Source organism: Megascapheus bottae, chromosome 10 (assembly GCF_031878675.1).
Source record: "Megascapheus bottae isolate mThoBot1 chromosome 10, mThoBot2.hap1, whole genome shotgun sequence".
NCBI classification, from domain to species: Eukaryota; Metazoa; Chordata; class Mammalia; order Rodentia; family Geomyidae; genus Megascapheus; species Megascapheus bottae.
The window spans coordinates 62709561-62727610 of NC_143518.1; positions in this window are offsets into that span (position 1 = coordinate 62709561).

Genomic DNA, 18050 nt, shown 5'->3' on the forward strand with positions numbered 1-18050 from the left:
CATCACCTCAACAAACCAGGTGGGTTTAGCAGTGCATGCCTATACTATGAGCTATGGGGGAGGCATAGGTAAGACTATGGGGTAAAGCCTGTCCAGGCAAAAAATAAGTAAGGTCCTATCTGAACATAAACAGAACACCAGGCATCATGGCTCATGCTTGTAATCCCAGCTAATTAGGAGTCTGAGATCTGAGGATCACAAAAAGCTGGGGACATAGACGGAGCAGAAAAAAGCTTGCTTAGTAAGTGCAAGGCCTTGAATTCAAGTTCTTCTATCACAAAAATGATATTCAACCGATTGCATAACTACTCTCCAACCTTATTCATTAAAGAAAGATGGTAGATTCCAAGGCCAGGGTTTATGCCAAAAAATCTTTCTCGGCTCTTAAGAAAACAGCAGTTTCAGGCACCCTCGCACGCTAATGAGATACATATAGTAGAAATATCTGGTTATTACTCCACCTTCATAAAACCTTCAGAGAGAGAGACAGAGACAGAGACAGATTCTCTTTCCTCTCCATTTCTGTAGTTCTCTTCTGGGGAATTTCTGCTTTGCCTCTTGAGGCTCCTCAGTATGTTTCGAGATGAGAAAGTATATATCCATTCTTTTTAATGTAATGCTTCTCTCCACCAAGTGTTTTCCTTGGAGAATAATATACTTCTTATTGGAAATTGAGTCTTGGCTTGAGGCTGCTCAGTTTTCCAGGTCGGGAAGCATACTGTGGAAGTGAGTCATGGAACAAAGCTGCAGATCACCCGGTGAGCTGGGAAATAGCAGAGGACCAGGCCTTCGGGAAGTCGGATAATCACCCAAATGAAGGCACAGAGGAAAGGCGCCCGACGCTTTAACCCCTCTCCTTTCAAATCTCCAAGGCTCTTCTGCCACTGTCCATCCACAAACTTCCTCTAACGTTAGAATTTCAGTTCTTTTGCTTTTCCCCTTACCCACGATCTCTCGTGGATGTATGTCTCTGCACTGACCCCAGCAGTTTGGACTCTCCGGCAAGCATTGTGCCTTCCTCTACTCCCAACTGCCACACCCAACCAATGTCTTGATTGTCTCCTATGGAGAAGAAGAGGAGGTGAGGTCAGAGAGATGGGGGCAAAGACCACACTGGACAGCTACAAAGACCTGGTGGCCATCCACAGATCAAAGTGCTTTGGGGGGGTGGGGCTCAGTTCCCAGGTAGGGGTCGTGAAGGGGTCCTGGGCCAGCTGTAAGCTCAGCCACAGCCCCATGAGGCCTTGCTGCAACCACCAGAAACATCAGCCCGGGACAGAGAGGAGCCTGACCACCTCCAGAAGTCCTCTCGGCCCCCAGATCCGGCCACACTCCTCACCTCCACAGACTGAAGGCAGGCAGGAGCCTGCAGACAGGCTTACGGACTTACATTTCATAAAAGCAGTCCTCTGACTCAGTTCCAGCCTCTCTCACAGTCCAGAGTCATTTCCTGCCAGAACTAGTCCAGTGCCTCAGAGAGACTCAGAAAGAGCCATGCCCACCCGTGCACCTGTCACTGCACCCACCCCGCCAACCACCGCTGCCTCAACCAGACACCAGACCTGTGATTCCAAAGGCAAGCTCATGAGCCCGAGGCCACCGTGAGGGAAGGCCTGCCCAAAACAGTGCAGAAAGACTGGGAAAGGCGTGTCCTCCTTCAAATGTACAGGCATCAAATCAAGACCCAAAGCAGCTGCAAAGCCTGGTACCGCTAAGTGAAGTAGACGACCCGTCACTGACCACAAATAAATCGTGGCACGTCGTCTGAGGCTGGAAAACACACCCCTTAAATGAGTTAAATGAGGGAGCACGTAGCTATATGGTAATCAAGAAGGCAGTCAGTGAAGGAAATGAGAAGTGATTTAAAAATAGGAACCCTAAAAGGACATGTAGAAATCCTGGCGCTAAAAAAGTACAGAGAGCAAAATGAAAAACACAGTGGAGAGCCCCAACTAAGGATTCAAGTATGTGGAAGAGAAGATCTGTGAACTGGGAGATAACTTGAAATTAACCAATTAGTGCAACAATTTGTTTAAAATGGAAAGAACAAAAACAGCCAAAGGGACCCTTACGACACTATCAAGCACACAAATAAATGAAATTATATGACCTTTATATTTCTTTACATGTTCCTAACTTTGGGGCAATGTTTTAGAAGATTTGTGGTAATGTTTTGTAATATTGTTGTTAAATTTGGTTGTCCTTACTGTAAACAAAAGAATAGAATGTAGTATTCTCTCACTTTATCACACAAACATTTACAGAATGGTTTAGAATGTATCTGGCCAATGAGATGTTACATTTTTTAAAATGCTTAAAATGTTAATGGCATGCCATTTCAACCTCAGAATGACAAATAGTAAAATCTCCTGGAAATGATTACTAAGCTAGCATGCATCCTAGGAATTGAAGAGCTGACCTTTAAAGTCTAGAAATCAAGAAAAGATTGGATCTCATTTAACATTTGCCCATTTTCCTATTAATGTATAATATCTTTCTAAAACTGTCAACACTCATGTGTTTCCAGGGCATGGGATTCCTCATGCTTTTAATCAGTCTTCTCGTTCTGGAGAAAGGAAAAGAAAATGACAAAGCCAGACTCCTATTTAAGTAGTCAGTCAGTGATTTTGCCTGTTTTCCTATTGTTTTGTACATCTGAGATAATCAAACAAGAACAATACAATAACAAAACAGAGGAGAGAGCAAGAAATATAACCTTTCATCTGGGCCATGTCTGATTTGTTTCCCGAAATTGAGGTCCTCAGTGACAATTCTGGATTTGACCTTGTCCTGGGTGGAGATTTTATGCCTGTGCTGGTAACAAGTTGACCAGCCTTGGTGCTAAGCCCTCTCGTCCTGTGCCATGTCATTATCTCTTTCTTGTTTCTTTCTATTTTTTTTTGTTCTCTTAGTCTATGATTTGCTACAGCTTGTTCTTTTAAGATTCTCTGTAGTTATCTGACACAGAAAGCCCCTTCTTGAGGTATTTTTCTCTCCAAAATTCCATTTTCTTTTTAGCCACAGAAAATGTCACCTGAACATGTGGGCAGTTCTCGGATGTGGAAAGTGATATGTGTAATCAGATACACTGAATTGCTTTTTTTTTTTTTTTACTCCTCTCTTTAAAAAAAAATGATGAAATGTTTTTAATCTGCATGTTTTCCAAATCAAAAAGAAAAGGGATTGCTGAAAAGAAACCGGTCTGTACAAATACTGAAAAAACATTAGAGACCACTTAATTTCCAAAAATAATGAAGTTTCTCCCCATTTGTCCACAATGATAGGAAATAGGGTCATTTTTTCCCTGATAATCTACTTATGTGATAATTATTGTGACTGTTGAGTGGTTGAAATTTTTATGAAGCTATACATCAAAGTAACAACAAAACAATATAATATCAAAATAGGTTTGACTAGAAATTATTCCAACCTATCAGATAGGAAAGAGAGGAAAACAAGATGAGGGGCCAGGGTGGTGGGAGGGAAATGGGGACCAAGATATGAGAAAGGGTATCAATGTATGTGAAATAATGCACCTTCTATCTGGTGAATATAATGTAACCCTTCTATTAATTACAATAAAAAATACACGAGAAAAAAGAAATTATTCCAACCTGTGATCTAGAAGTCACTTAAGCTTACTGAGTTCTTACCACAGTTAGTGTAGACAATTCACTATGTGTTATTTTCTCTGGTATTTTAAGCTGTTTGAGATTTGAACAAGTGGAAAATAACTATTTGAAACCAAGAACTAACCAATAGCTGTCTTCCTATTACATTCCAAGCAGAAGACTATCTTAAATGAAAATGAGGGCCTATAAAATCTATATACTAAAATTTACATTTTTGAAAAAGCACTTTATGCACTAAATAGCACATATTTGGAATAAAGTATATTAAGCAAATATAACTACATTTTGTGTGTATATGAAAACATCTATAGCAAACGAAGCTATGTTTTCAAACTGGTTTCAATTCTTTATTCAATTTTATTCTCCATAAGTGGGCATTATGATATAATTACAGTGACAACTCATAAGACCGGAACACTTAATTAACACTGGCTAACAGCTTTAAAATTCATAAAGATATTTCATGGTTCCCAGATTCATTTATTTTATTCTATCGGGTGGTCTTGCTTGTCTGCTTGCATTGAAAAACAAAAGAACAGCAGTGCACATAAAAGACATCAAAAATGTAGAGAACAGTGGATGTATTTTGCCTTCAGATTTTAAAGTATTCATCCCAATATAACTATTTAAAACAAAAACAACTTCCAACTTACGAAGTGCCTTCCTTGAATTATAGCTCAAAGGCTGGCACAAAAGTCAATGATTTTCTCCCCTGAAGATTCTTTTAAACTATAGGCATAAAAAAGATTCTTTCACCTGCTTCATTTAATGGTTAACTTAATCTTAAATACACTCATCAGTACAGTGCTTTTATTAATATAGAATCACTTCCAGCCTTTTATTAAAATAGAATCACTTCCACGGATCGTGACTTTGCATTTTCCAAGGAGATGACTCTTCTAACTTAATATCAGAAAAATCTACAAATTTCCTGATAGTTGAAGTTAATTCTATATTTACACATAGCTCAAAATATGTATGTAATATATACCTAAAGATATGATGTCCGTACATATATAGCCATGAATGTCTGGATTAAAAATCAAGAAATAAAAGCCAGGCACTGGTGGCTCTCGCCTGTAATCCTAGCTACTCAAGAGGCTGAAATCTGAGGATTGTGGTTCAAAGCCAGCCCAGGCACTAAAGTCCGTGAGACTCTTATCTCCATTAAGCCACCAGAAAACAGGAAGTGGTGATGTGGCTCAAGCTAGCCTTGAGCTGAAGAGCCCAAGAACAGTGCCCAGGCCCAGAGTTCAAGCCCCAGGACTGATAAAAAAAAAATCAAGAAATAAATAACATGAGAATTTATAACAAGGTCACTAATGTAGATGAAAAATTTTATGTAATACAAATACTTCTCCCTTGGTCAAAGCCAAATGCAATATACGGTCTCATTTTTTAAATATAGAAAAATGGAGATATTGTTGCAAATATAATTGCAACAACTGAGATATATATATATATATATATATATATATATATATAGAGAGAGAGAGAGAGAGAGAGAGAGAGAGAGAGAGAGATGCACACTCAAGAAACATCTGTTTTCCTAGAGTCTTCTTAGTCAATTGTACATTTTGGAGATATAGATTATCATAATGTTCCATTCAAGTTAGATAAATTAAAGCAAAACGAATCTTTAAAACGATAGTGTCCATTAAAAAAGCAATTTGGTCAAAACAAAACCAGTTTACATCTCAAAGGTTTCATCAGTGATCCCATGAATCAGGAACAACCCTTCTAGTCCAATCCTTTTCGTTATTATGTCTCTAGGAAACACTGATCTGAAAACTACCCTAATGAAGCGAGCCTATACATGTAATATTAGCTTGCTGCCACAGACATTATTGAATACATGATACTCCATTTTATAAATGCCACTGGCAACAGATGCCACATGGTCCAATGTTCCAACTGTCCCAATCAAGGCTTTCTAACTGCCCCCCTTGGGTGCTCACTCCAGCCCATCTGAGGAATGGCTTTGGGTTCGGTTTGGTTATTACGCGAGTACGAGGACTTGAACTCAGGGTAGGTGCTGTCATTCAAGGATGGTGCTCTACCACTTGAGCTCTACCACTTCTGGCTTGTTGGTGCTTCATAACAGATAAAAGTCTCACAGGAAGCCAGGAGCTGGCGACTCACTCAGGAGGCTGAGTTCTGAGGATCACTGCTCAAAGCCAGCCCAGGCACTAAAGTCCGTGAGACTATCATCTCCAATTAACCACCAGAAAATCAGAAATGGCACTGTGGTCAAGGAATAGGGCCGTACCCTTGAGCCAAAGAGCTCAGGGACAATATCCAGAACCAGAGTTCAAGTCCCATGGCTGACAAAAAAAAAAAATCTCACAGGCCAGAACCTCAGTCCTCACATCTCAGCTTTCTGCATAGCTGGAATCACGGGCACAAGTGCACACATGACTTGAAGACTGGCCATGAGGAAGGGGAGTGGTGACCTGCTGAGCTGTAAGTGTCTGGGTCTTGTGTGCCTCCCCTCAGCTCTTGGTTCCAACCACACAGCTGCCAGGAGACTGGTGGTGTTGTGTCCTGATTTCTGTGAGCAGAAGGATGCAGCAGGCATGCCGAGTCCCTTTCCTCTTGCACGTCTTTATCCTGATGGCTAGCTCCAATGCTTTTCTGACCTAGATTCCATTTCTTTCTTTTAATAAACTCTTACCAAATCTCTATTTTTTTAAAGATGGAACTGATAGAGAATTTTTCTAACCTTTACCCACGTAAATCTTCAAAAAGCTTTACAAAGCAACTTACTCCTTCAGTGACCAATAGAAGAAAGAGGATTTTCTAATCCAGCTTCTCTAACAATGGACTAAACAGAAATTTGCTTTCTTGGGATGGTAATTTTCTTGGGGCCAGATAGAGGGAACACACATACACACATACACATACACACACACACAGAACTTTCTGTAGGAATTCTCCGAGCTTCTAACGTGTTAATGTACAGTGTGGTTTTGTAAGAAGTAGGGAAGAAAATAAGTAGCACTGTAAAGTTTGATTGTAGAAATAAAGCTCTCATTTCCCAGGGTATCTCCTAGGAGTCACGATCCATGAAAAGTCCTTAGAGAAATGCTGTTTTCTCCGCAATTACTCTAAAACCAAATACACTGTATGTCTGCACCCTGCTGTTACACTTCGCTTCTGTATTCAGCTGGAGGATGTAATCACAATAGCAGAGTTTGCTCTCCCTTTCGTTCCAGATAGGGACCAAGTTGAGGTAAGTCACACATCTTCCCCTGGCCCTTTCTCCCATTTCCTAGTACCCAGTTTTCCAGGCAAGGGTTCTCTATCTGTGGCAAATGTCTAGTACTGGCTCTCATCTGCACAATAACCTATTCCTGTGTGTGTGTGTGTGTGTGTGTGTGTGTGTGTGTGTGTGTGTGTGTGTGTGCATGAATGTTCATGTTGGCACTGGGGATTGAATTCAGGGCCTCACACTCTCGCTTGGCTTTTTCTCTCAAGGTCGATGCTCTACCACTGGAGGTCTGGCTCCACTTCCAGGGGATTTCTTCTTGGTTTGGTTTGGTTTTATTCTGTTTGGGGGGGAGGCAGTGAATTGGACATGAGTCTCTAATTTATCTGCCCAGGCTGGCTTCAAACCAGCCCGGCATGATTCTCAGATCTGAGCCTCGTATGTAAGCCACCAGCACCCAGGCCTCTCTGGTTCTTTTCACCTCCGGTTCTTTTGGCCTGTCTGGCTTCTCAGCTCCCACAGTGAATGCACTTAATTCAGACGCTCACTCCATAGGCCCAGCCTCAAGGCCGGGACCCCAGCCGTGTCACTGGTCATTAGCTGTCCTCTAGCCTTCTGAAATCAAAGTCACTTTCCTGGCCCTATAATGAAATGTTTGACAAAGAAAACCAGCAAACCTTTAAAGGCAAAAGACACAATTTCTAATTTTACTTACTATGGTCAATTGAATACTTTCATTTAAAAACAGTACATTACGCTAGGGGACAGAACCTGTGGCAAAAGAATAAGTACATCACATCAGTGATGACTATGAAATTTTGATCAAAACCTCTTCTAACAATTAAAAACCATGTCCAAATTCTTGCTGGAAATGAAGGGTAGTCTCACAGTTCCACAGATGCATTCTGGGAATAGGACATGAAAGCTCCAGGAAGACCTCCCACAAACTCCACCATGATGTCAGGGTCTCCAGACATCCAACCCCATCCCTAGGCATTCTTCAGAGAAAGATAAAACTTTTTTAACCTCTTGTAAAAAAAAAAAAAAAAGAATTCTCCTAAGAAAACGCTCCTGTCCTGTGTTCAGTTATGAAAGTGCTACCTTTGATTTAAGCATTTCTTTGGAAGGCGTGTACACATTGGCTGGTCTGTCTTAAACTGTTCTAACACGGGGACCTGTTTCTGGGACAGGCCTATGAAACCAGCACAGCTCACTCCGTTGATCCACCGACAATTAGGAGACCATCATACTTGGGAGATCTTATGTTTGCCATATTACAACTAACCTTCTGGGCTACTGAATCTGGTGCCATGACAGTGGCAGAACCCCCCTCCGCTGCCACTTCTGCGGCGGCAAAGCTTCGGGCTCTGTTCAGCCCCGAGCCCTCTGAAGCTGCCCATAGGCAAAGGATCCTCTCGTTTCTTCCTTAGGGTGCTCTGAAACACTCTCCCCTTTTGCAGAAGGCAAAATGGCTTCTATTTAACCTGCTCAGACACACATGGCATCAGCCAGTCCTCAGCTATGAAACATGTGGTGGCCATGGACTTGGCCAGAGCTGGCGTATCACTGTGGATTCTGTAGTCCAGAGGCTATTAACACCCTCACAGCTCCAAGTGGCTCAGATGTAATGTAAGTTGTACTTAGTCCTCTTTAAGGCCCTATTACCCTGACAGGTATACAAGTAGCTAATCTCGTGGCTGCATATCAAGCTGACATCTTGATCTGCCCATCATAATCTTCCTGTTTATGTCTCTTTACCTCAATCTCTATTTCCTTTATGCAGGTTCTTTCCCCTAAGAATTTAGAATGGTGGCTCACAACCAAGTCACCAAATCCCAAAGGGGATGACAGACACAAATTCTACTTGTGCTGGAAGAAAACAAAACTGTCATTGTTTCTAAATGAGATGACACCATTGGAAAAACTCTCTTGTATGGGATTTTTTTTTTCTGGTTTATAATGGGGCTTGAACTCAAGGCCTGGGCGCTGTCCTTGAGCTTTTTTCCTAGACTAGTGCTCTCCTACTTTAAGCCAGAGCACCACTTCTGATTTTCTGGTGGTTAATTGGAGATAAGAGTCTCACAAACTTTCCTGCCCATGCTGGCTTTGACATGTGAACCTCACATCTCAGCCTCCTGAGTGTAGCTAGGATTGCAGACACAAGCCCCTGGCACCTGGCTAATTTTATTTTTTAATATTAAAATAATCTGGATGGAGAGCAATTTCACAGTGAAAATAACAGTTGGTCTAGCCACTGGCTAATGAGTAGCTCTAATTTTCTTGGCAAAATGCAGTGACTATTACTCATGTTCAGAGCCATGCAGAAAAGAATGTGTGAGACGATATAGAATTAGGTGGGGAAAAAAGTCTTGTTAAAGGGAACACATATTGTTCAATATACCAGTGTACCTAATTATGCCTAACTAAGCATGCTTCACATTTACTCTTCCTCATTTTCTTCTTTAATATAGTTGGAAGGATCTCATATTTTTAAACCTCTTGTGTTACCAGTTTCATTCCTGATTTGAATAAATGCAAGCAAATTCACATTGTATGCCCAATGTGTCTCTTATTAAGGGAATTCTTAAGAGACAGCTATCAAAACACATTTCAATAACAATGACCCAAAAAAATCAATTATTGAGATAAATGAAATTTCAATGTACCTTTTCCATGCATATTATTATTGAGAAGCATGAAGAACCAAAAATGGATAAGTAGGTTCCTTTCCATGAAAGATGTTGGATTGAAATATTAATACCTGATCTTAAATTATTTGTGAACATTTTTTTCTTCTTATTTCTTCTAGCACAAATGAGAGTAATATCTTACTGTATTTTTTTGTTTTAAAAATCCAAACCTCCCATTGCAAAAGTAGTTTAAGCAGGAGATTTCTGAGACTCAGGGCACCCTTTCATAAGTTTGCTACATAGAGTAAAAGAAATCCAGAAAGAATAAAATGGTATATATGTTACTGAAACTCCAAAATAAATCCAGCTCCTAACTTAGCTTTAACTGATAACACCCCACTAACCACAGGCATCTCACAGCACATGTGCGCGCACACGCGCACACACACACACACACACACACACACACACACATGCACAATCTCTCGCCCATGCTGTAGGAAGACAGCCCATGAAGACTCTGACACACTGCAGTACTACATGGAATTAACATGGAAGGAACTTGGATGCTTGAGTGATCCAGTGGCACAGAATCTCCATCCATCGTGTCACATACATAGGTATATATTAAATGAAGTTATATATATACATATTTATAGTAAGGAATTATATATGTATATAGTAACTATCATTCTATATGCCTATAATAACATTCTTATGTGTATTAAATGGTATTACATATATACATATATTAAATATATTAATGCATTATTTAAATATATTAGCATAAATATATATGTAATAGATTTATATTAAATATATAAGAATATATACTTATAAATACTATCATTGTATATAAATAGAAATATAAATATCTATACATATAATAGTATTATATGTATGATAACAAATTGCATCAAATATATACATATTAAATACATATATACAAAATAAAGTATTATATGCATATATGTATGAAGATGTGTAGGTGTATAAATATATATGCATATCTCCATAATGTGTATGTGTATATATTAACATAAACATGTACATATGTGTATATATAGTCTATATATGTGTATATTTACATATAACATATATAATACCTTATTTTATGAAAGCTACTATTATATATAGACATATTTATATAATATTTTACTTTGTGGAAGCTACTCTTACTTTCCAAACACAAAGTGTTTTTTTCATTTTAAATTGTGGTATAGTTAAAATTAAAATGCTTTGCAGGGAGATTGAGCCAATTTACAGACTTAGCAAGAACACCCTGGGGACCTTTCTTAACAACTCCTTATATAACATGGAAATTTTGGTTTTTCTCCATGTGTATTATTAAAATAACTGTTGCATGTAGGGCAAATGTTTTTCCTAGTTTGTCCTTTCATTTTTGCCATGTGCTACTCTTTCCTGTAGAAATACTTACCATGTTTACTACGTTTACTATGTTGATGAATCTTATCTCCTAAATCTTACAAACATACATATTTATAAATTACCGTAATACCTGTATTTTCACCAAGATCTTCAGTTCCAGTTATCAGATGCTCATAGCACATTCCCCAGAGCACAGGAATCCCCTACCATCATTGATTATGATCTGTCAGGATCCTGGACATTGGTCCAATCTGGAAGGTTCTCACTCAGATCTCTTCAAACCGCTGGAATTCATTCCAGGAACTCGAGTTGCCCCAAAGCCTCTGCCCTTACCTCGGACAGTCAATTCTATGTGCTGGGATGGGATTTTCCCCAGTAGCTCAGGTCAGTACCAGGCTTCCTGAGGCCACTGCCTCAAGAGAGAGAAAGGAGAAGCTGCTGCTTCCTGGATGCTGTTCTAATAATGGCCACGAAATCACAAGGACCTGCTCTAGGGAACAGAATCCAGGCTCTGCTTTTGGTTAGGAGAGAAAGAGGACGTCAATGGCAAGCTTCAAAGTAGGGGGGGGGGACTTTATTCATCTAATAAGTCCATTTATATAGGCATAATTTGAATGCCATAAACCCATCCATTTTAGTACAAAGCTGCAATTCAAATTTGGAGTTTGACAGATACCTACCATTGCATAATCACTGCAACCAAGATGCAAAATTTTTCTGTTACTCTTAAATGTGCCCTCATGCCTTTACATTCATTCTCTTCTCATCACCGACTCCAAGCCGCCACTGATTTGGTTTTAGTTACCACTTTGCCTAGATACTCTGTGTTTTCATATACATGCAGTCACACCAGTATGCCTAAGTTATTTTTTATTGAAATTAAGTAGTTACATAAAGTCTACAGTACTGTGTCATAGTTATACTTAGCTAATATCACAATCATTTTTTACTGTCATAATACTAAGCATCATCATTCTAATCTACAAAATGTATAAATGTTGAAATATACAAAAACCTCTAGTCTTAAAATATAGAACAAAAGGTTTAACTCTCTGAACATTGACAATAAAGCCATTTCTCCCAGATTGGGTGTTATGTAGCTTCCTTCCCTTTGCTAGGGTATCAGTTGTTCTCTCTTCCTTTGGTTTCATTGGGTATGGGCATCTAAAGTCCTATTGAGTTTGTCTTGTCAAGTTTTAGATCTAACACCCACATATCAGAGAGACCATGCACCATTTGTCTCTTTGATCTTAGCTAATCTCCCTCAATATGATCTGCTGTAGTTCCATCCATTTCCCAGTGAATGCCATTATTTTATCTTGTCTGATGGTTATGTAAAATTCCATTGTATACAGGTACCAGATTTTTTTGATCCACTCATCTACTGTGGGGCATCTGGGTTGTTTCTGCATCTTGGCTGTTGTGAATGATGCAGAATGAACATGTCTGAGCAGATGTCCTTACCATATCCTGGCCCAAGATGCTCAGGGGAGATGCCCAGGAGTGGTATGGCTGGATGTTAGGGAAGGTCTAGGTTTCATTTTTTTGAGGAATCTCCAGACTGCTTTCCAGAGTGGTTGTACTAGTTTACATTCCCACAAGTTCAGTTTTCCCCACATCCCTGCCAGCATTTGCTGTTGTCTGAATTCAGAATATTGGCCATTCTGACTGGGGTAAGGTTGTATCTCGGGGTTATTTCTAATTGCATTTCTTCTGTATATGCCTGTCTATTTAAGTTAGTTAGTGCTTGGAGATTCTCCTATATTGTCGTATGTTCAGTAGTATTTAATGTATGATGATATTAAAGGATTTAAAGCATAACTATATCATAGCTAATTTGTCTATTTACCTGCTTAATGATAAGCAATCTGACTGTATAAGCAATAGCTCTGTAAGAAACTAGATATTTTAACTTTTAAAAGATATTTAAATCATCCGCCCATCATGACATTTTTGTTTGCTTTTCTTGTTAGCTTAGAGGAATTTGTTTCCAGATGGCCAGTTTTCTGCACAACAACATAGGCCCTGAGTTGAAGCCTTAGTTCTGGCACAAAAATGCTGAGAGGGGAGCGAATGCATTCACCAATAACAGAATTTGGCACAATGATTACTGGCAGGATTTATCTAAAATACTCACAGGCATAAAATAAAAACAAAAAATTCAGTAATGTCCTGGGAATAGCTCCAGTCTGACAGACGGTTGTCCCTTCCTGTCTGGGTGTTCGACCTCCCCAGGGCAGCAAGCTCCCGGGGTCCTCCAGCCGAAGCCCTGGCCCACGGGGTTGACTCTCTCACTCCCTGTCTTCGGAACACACTGGGAAAGGCCTTGGCTTTTATCACGAAGACACACCAAGTCTATCTTAACTCCTGATTTTGTTTCTTCTTCACCCCGGCAAGGTCAAGATCTGTGGGGAGAGGCCTGGCTCTTCTTTCAGGCAGAGTTATCAGAAATTCTGGCTTTCTTTTTCTTGGTGCTGCACTACAGGATCCTCAGCTGGGACCCCCAACTACCAGGGGGCATAGTGGGGATGAAGGAGCAGATCCTTGCTGGAGGAAACAGGTCACCAGGACATGCTCCAGGGGTGACTCTTGTCCCTGGCCTGCGCACTCTTTCCCCTCCCCTTCTACTCCTCCTGTCCCCTTTCTCCTTCCCAGCTCTCTCCTCTTCCCCTTCCCCTCTTCCATCCCTCTCCCTTTCCCCTTGCCCTTCCTTTTCCTCTACCCCCTTCCTTGCCCCTTTCCCTCTCCCCTCCCTCTCCTCTTCCCCCTCCCTCTCCTTCCCTCCTCTTTTCCTCCTCCCTCTCCTCCTCTTCTTTCTTTCCTGGTCTCCACTCCACCATAGCTTCTACACATGCCCACAGCTCAGACCCACAGGGCAGGGACCAGGGGTCCGTGAGCTGACACCTCAGAGGCCAATCAGCCCGCATCAGCCTGCCTTCCTGTCAGTGGTGCAGGGGTTTGTCATAGGGAAAAAAGTCATCCATCAGTCACACAGGTATACAAGTCCACACACATTTCCTGGACAAAAACACATTCTGTTCATGAGCTCATCAGTCACCATGAAGAAGAAAGAGCACACACTCCAAATCCTCCCCTAGCCCACTACCAACCTCCTTCCACTCAGCAGGAGATGAGAAGATTCCGGACTTCAGGACAGCCCCTCACTGACTGCCCTAGCCCCCTCACCCCCACACACATTTAAGGTTCAATTGCATTGGATCAACCTCCCCAGAGACAGAAAACCCTCTCCTGCACTCTCAGGGAGAAGTCTCGAGATTTTATAGTGTCTGTGTGGAAGGCATGGCAACCGGGTCCCTGAGATCATTCCTGAAACCTCACTGACTTTTTTTTTAAGACTTAATTGTATTTTATTGTGGATAAACTTAGTAATATTTGATTTTATTAGCTTTAGCAGTCAATCTGTAAAAAAAAATGTACCAATTAATCTGTGATAAAAGACTTTTGATTTCGCATTCTAATATCAGCATGTTCCTGGAGCAGTTGTTATTTAAAAAAATATTATTTTAGTAATATTTTATAATAGAAATGTTAGAAGATGATTTTTTCTAAGTCTTTCCATTTCCTTACAAATGGAGCAATGTCGTTCTTTCTGACAGCAGCATAGAATTCCATTGTGTATAAATACCACATCTTGTTGATCCACTCATCACCTGAGGGGCATCTGGGTTGGTTCCATATCTTTGCTATGGTAAATAGTGATGCAATGAACATCATTGTGCTAGTGGATTTAGTATGTCCTTGTTTCTGGTTATCTGAAATTGGATAGGGAAGGGGGGAAATCAAGATAAGCGGGGGGAGGGTGGGAGGGAAATGGGGACCATGTCATGAGAAAGGGTATCAATGTTTGTGAAGTTATGCACCTTTTATCTGGTGAATAAAATGTAACCCTTCTGTTAATCACAATAAAAAATATTTTTAAAAAATTAAAAAAAATGTTAGAAGAATGATTTGAATAGATTTATAAATTTAATGAGTATGAGACATAAACTTCTAAATATGATATTTAAATGTATTAGCTTCTTATTGTTAATACTATTTGTTTCTTATCCATTCATTATTATAGCTAATACCTAGCTATATAAAGGTCAAAGATGTATTTATGAAAATGTATAGCTAAAGAGACAAAATACCATTTTCCAAATCCACTTGACAGCCAGGTAAACAAAAGAAAAAGCTAACACTAAAAAGAGATCATTTGTTTACCAAAACTTTTCCATAACTAATCACCTGGAAGTCTTCTTCACATGAGCAGTCTTTGTTTGCTGGAGTGGTCATTTGTAATAAGCGTGACAGTAAGACGAAATCCCTATTCATCACATCTCACCAATGCTCAGGAAATCAGAGCCCCTGCTAGGCATTCCAGGCAGCTGTGGTTAGTTAACTTTCTTGAAAAATTAATGACTACAGGTTAGAGATGGATCTCATAGGTGTCAGATTCCAGTGCAGTGTTTGATACAGTACTTCCTCCAACCTTAATTTAAAAATCCATCCAAGCCCACTTTGATAGCACAGCTCCTACAAGGACTAAGGGCTGTCAGAGGAACACAAACAATGGGGGCAATAGTGAGGAACAATCACCTGTCACACAGTGAGAGAAGTGTCTGCTGGGCCCCGGAGATCAGTGTGCAGCCAGTTCTCCACATTTTATTAATGATCAGGAAAAGAGTGTAACCAGTCATTTCATTACACTTGCACAGGGGGGCCTGAAGAGACTAATACATGCCAATGAACAACAGGAAAAAAATATGGAGAGACTGAATTAAGACAGTTTTAGAGATGCAACTATGGAATAATACAAGTCAATCTTTGTCTTTCAATGAGATGAACATAAAAATAGGGGAAAGATATTTAAATGAGTTCATTAAAAAATAATTCTTATTCCAAGACAGAAGTAATTGTGCTGTGAACAGGAAAGCATCTGAAAGAAAGAGGTCTCAGGGCAGAACCACTGTCACTAACTCTGGAAAAGGTAGGAAGTCTGGAATAAAACCTCATCATCCCCTCATCAGAGACAAAATAATTTGCTATAATTATAAAACAGACAGGTAAAAATTTTATCATTGTGCTTTTAAATTATAGCAAAGTGCTCGCTTGGTTTAAAGCTCATATAAGAAATATACTCCAAGACATGTGAAAGGGTATCAATGTATGGGAATTAATGCACCATCTATCTGGCAAATATCATGTAACCCTTCTATTAATTACAGTAAAAAATATATGAAAAAAAAGAAATACACTGTAGCAAAACTCTTTGTCTATTTGGTGGGGATGGGGGAATAGGAATGTTTCCTTTTGTATGCTGTGGCAAAACCTCAGGATTTGTCCATGTTGTTTCTTCACAGTCAAATTCCACATGGCTGGGCAAAAATCATCTACCTGCTAGATGCAAATTAAAATTCTTCCTATAAATCCACTGCTCTCATTCTCTGACAACCATTGTTATCTTTTGTTGCTAGATACACTAAACAATTACCAATCTGTTTTCTCCATACCATGGAAACTGCTGAAACTATTGCTCAGATATTGCCACTCTATACAGAAGGATGTATGTAATATTTAGAACCTACTTAATAGCCATCTATTATTTTTGAATGGCCTTCCTAAAAATGGGTTATTCTATCACACAAACTCCCATGACACCCATCATGAAAACAGATCCCAGCCACTGGACTGGAAAGCTGAGTAAGCCTGAGATTACACCTCAATTCTCAGATCCATCCTTCACATGAGCTCTGACACTCAGCTGGGATATTTCAAATACAGATGAAAACAACAGCAACCAAGAAACAAGCCACCTTGCCTGCATCCATCAAATGATCCTTCCAATTCCTGGTCTGACATCATATCTGTCCTCATGATGGGATAAAACAATAAAGAATTTTTAAGCCAAGACAGAGAGAGATCTTTGTGATCCCACAAAAATCCAAGGCCACAGGACAAACTGTTCCCCTAAAAACTGGAAAGAACAAGAAGTACACTCTAAGATACAGCAGTCACAGTGGATTACAGTCCTAAGTGCCTCCTCAAGGAATCTGTGAGCCTCTTATCACCTACCACTGGGGACTATTGGTGACTTTCTGTAAACAACCAAGCCATGGTATTTCTATGGGCACGTAGGTCTGGGCCATGGATCTCATGGCAGACTAGTAGAGTAGAGTAAAATGACTTTCCCTCACCTCTGGTTCCTACAGTCCCTTTTCCAGATACAATGCCCCAACCTAGTCCCGTCAACTCTGACTTCTCCCCATGTTGCTTCCTGCCCATTGAGGATGTCCTGGGAGGCTAGAAGGGACTGGAATGGGAAAACCTGCCACCTTGGTTTTCCAGAACTTTCACTGTGACAACCTGTTCAGTTGCTCAAGACAAAGATTCTCACACTGATGGATTTCCATGACTTCTTTTTTAACTGTACATTCATGCTCATCCACCCTCAGTCCCCAGCCAAAATTACCCTTGAAGTGTTTCTGCCAGATCATCTTCTGGTCCAAAGAAACAAACCTCAATTGAGACTCTTCATTCACCTGTCTCACATGTTGCAGGCTCCATGCTCTGAACCCCCCACAAAAACTCTCCGGGTTCCAGTGTGGTGGCCTGAACCTCCGTGAAGCCTGAGATGAGGACTTCCTTCCACGCCTTTTAGCCCACAGCTGAACCCAGCAAGGTTTTCCATTTTCACTTACACTCAGTTTAGCTCCCGAAATAGGACAGCTAAAATAAGGTGTATAATTAATTTCTTTTTTTCTAGCTAGAACGCAAAGTAAGCAGGAACATACAATGCAAATTAAAGAGCGTGAGCTTTGAAGACAGACTGTCTGGTTTCAAAACCTCACTGCTGCAAGCTCCAGAGGAAAACAAAAATAACAAAATGCTTACCTTGTGAATTTTGCAACAAGGAAGCACAGCACCCAGCACCAGCACCCAGCTCAATAAAGTGCACCAGTATAGACTTAAGAATATTCTTATATTTGTCAGATTTCTGATTTTACATGATAGCAATAACCCTGTCAGTTCTGGAATCAATGAACCCAAGTTAAGCCTGGAATAGAACATCAAGGATATTAACAGAGACAGGAAACTAGAAGTTTCTGACATAGGTGATTTTATATTCTGTATCTAACTTATACCTCAAAGCTAATTTAAGCTGAAAAGAAGGAGAAGAAAGAGAGAGAG